General features: G+C 36.1%; 1 pseudogene; it reads right to left on the bottom strand.

Moving 5' to 3' along the window:
* LOC103588871 lies at positions 1-591 on the bottom strand (annotated as a pseudogene).
* Positions 592-3,038: the final 2,447 nt, after the last annotated feature.

Below are 3,038 nucleotides of genomic sequence, written 5' to 3'. Positions count from 1 at the left end.
TTATTCACATTTGAGCTCCACTGGAGTCAGGGAATACCATCTTCTATTCCAAGAATGTAGTCTTCAGAAATATCTCGAGTGCTGTCTGAGCTAACTGGTCATCGTAAGAATGTAGAGTCCATAATTTCTCTAATTCATAGATTTTTTTAGTTTCTGGAAGCGTCAAATGAATCACCATGCAAAAGCCTCACAGATCCAGTTATCAATGTCCTTCCATTCAATCTTAACATGAGGCTCACTTTACCATTTCAGGTATTTTCACATTTTTATAATGTAGTAGGCCATGGCATGTAAGTGTCAGATGGATGTTCCACTACCAACCACAAAGTAATCTGTATATTTCACTTCTGAAGGAATGTTGATCACATAAATGTCTCTTGCATTTTCTTGCCTCAGAAGTGAAACCAGCAAATCAATGTCAAACCTGGGACCAGTGGGATCTGCTGCACCTTATTCCAGGCATCCCTTGCCAGCTGTTCCCTCTGCAGGCTCCTCCAGCCAGGGCCCACCATACAGACCTAGCACAAAGTCAAGGGTCACGCAGGGCCAGCACCTGTCACAGGCCCCATTCCCCAGCAGAGGACTCTGCATCAGGAGTGGCCAAGCTAGTGAGCCCCAGCACTGTCTCCCTGTATCATCAAAATTTTAAAGTACTGCATTAAGTATAACAAAAGATGTATAAGACTTTCATGACACCTTACTGAAAGATATAAAATAAGACTTGAATAATGAGATATATATTATGTTACTGTTTTGTTAACATTAATAGTTAACACTGCAAAGATGTAAATTATTCCCAGACTGAGATATAGATTGAAAGTAATATCAATTAAAATCCCAACAGTTTTTTAATAGACTCTGACCATGTATTTATAAAATTAAATGGAAATGCATTGGTCAAGAATAGCCGAGAGCATTATTGAGGAAAAATAAGGTAGAAATTCTTTTTCCACCAGATATTGATACTTAATATAAAGCAATATTAAGACATTGTGCTACTGAGACAAGTATGAACTAATAGACCATGTAACAGAGTACAGTGACCAGAAGCAGACATACACATTTGTAGGCCATTGAATTATGATAAAAGTAACACTGAAGAATAGTGGAAAAAGAACAGACTTTTCAATAAATCATTCTGGGCAATATAATAATGATACAAGGGAAACAATGAAATGTGACCCCTACCTTACAATATACACAAAAATCAATTCCAGATAGATTATAGACCTAAAGGCAAAAAGCAAAACAAAATGTTTAGATTAAAGTATAGAAAAGATATCTTTATGACTTCAGGATAAGCAATGATTTCTTTAAAATGCTAGCAAAAAGCACTAACCATATGGAAAATAATGATAAATTTAATCACATTAAAATACAAATTTATGCTCAAGAAAAGATATTATAAGAAAGGCAAGCCACAAAGTGAAGGAAGACATTTGTAACACATATGAGTACAATGACTAAGAATTTGTATCTGGAATATATAAAGAACTTACACAAATCAATAAGGAAGAGACAGAAAGCTCCACAGAAAATGGACAAAAGTTTGAGCCAACATTCCACAAAGAGAAAATCCAAGTGGCCAATAAAAAAATGAAAGTGAGTTTAACCTCATTGGTAATCTGGAAAATGTAAATTAAACCTCAATGTGCTACCACTATGCATTCATAAGATCAGTCAAGAATTTAAAGTCTGATGAAACTAACACAGTGATGACTTTTGTAAACTGCTGGTGAAGATGAAATTGGTACAACCACTTCAAAGCCATTTTGGCATTATCTAGAATGTGAAGATATGCATGTCTTAGGACCTAGCATTTCTACTCCTCCATGTACACACTGCAGAAACTCATGCACATGCCCCAGGATAAACTGCTGGTGAAGATGAAATTGGTACAACCACTTCAAAGCCATTTTGGCATTATCTAGAAGATATGAAGATATGCATGTCTTAGGACCTAGCATTTCTACTCCTCCATGTACACACTGCAGAAACTCATGCACATGCCCCAGGACACATGTAAAAAACTGTTCACGGCTGCATTGTTGGTAATCTCCAAAACGATTAGCAACCCAAATGTCCATTAAGAGTATAATGGATAAATTGTGGTACAAGTCCTACAATAGAATATAGCACCAAAAATGAACAAGCTGCAGATACACAGGTCATCGATGTATCTTAAAAACAATGTCAAACAAAATAATCCAGGCCAAAAAGAAAGCATATGGAGAGATTCTATGAAAGATCAAAAGTAAGGTAAGCAAATTATATTTTTATGAAAGCATAGCTAAGTGGTAAACTGTAAAATACAGGAAGTATTTACCATAAAATACACATGGACATTTAAGGAAGGAATTACCATAAAAGTCAGGATAGTGGTTACTTCTGGGCATGGACAGGGTTGCCATCAGGAAGGTGCCTTCTGAAGGTCTGCCTATATTCTATTTATTGGTCTGAGTGCTTGTTACACAGGTGTTCAATTTATAACATTTCATTAAATGACACATTATTAACATTTTATGCTCAATTCTATATATTTGTGTTATGTTTCACATTAAAACATAGTAAGTTAGGTCTGACCTGTTAGCTCAGTTGATTAGAGCATGGTGCTGATAACAACAAGGTCCAGGGTGCTGATAACACCAAGGTCTAGGTTTCAATCCCCGTACTAACCAGCTGCTAAGAAAAAGATAGTAAGGTAGAAAGGCAGAGAAGGAGAGGTAGGAAAAGAGGGAGGGAGGGAAGAGTGAGAGGGACGAAGGGACAGAAGAAAGAATTTGAAGGGCAATGAGCCATATTAGGAACAAGAAATGACCCCACAAAAAGACTTATCATGAAGGTTTTGACCTTCATATTAAATGCTGCTTTCTTGGCTTCTTGTAAAGACTACATAGAGTGATCAGTTTTACATATTTCCTCCTATAGTATAATTTCCTTTGATTACACTAGCCCTTTTAAAAGGAATATTGGAAATACATGGCAATGCTGTGTAGAATAAAAATAAACATTAATGTTAATATCCTAACCCATGTCAA

Source organism: Galeopterus variegatus, unplaced genomic scaffold (genome assembly GCF_000696425.1).
Source record: "Galeopterus variegatus unplaced genomic scaffold, G_variegatus-3.0.2 Scaffold622, whole genome shotgun sequence".
In the NCBI taxonomy this organism is placed as follows: Eukaryota; Metazoa; Chordata; class Mammalia; order Dermoptera; family Cynocephalidae; genus Galeopterus; species Galeopterus variegatus.
The sequence above is the reverse complement of the archived record's forward strand: the minus strand, read 5'-3'. Positions and strand labels throughout refer to the sequence as shown.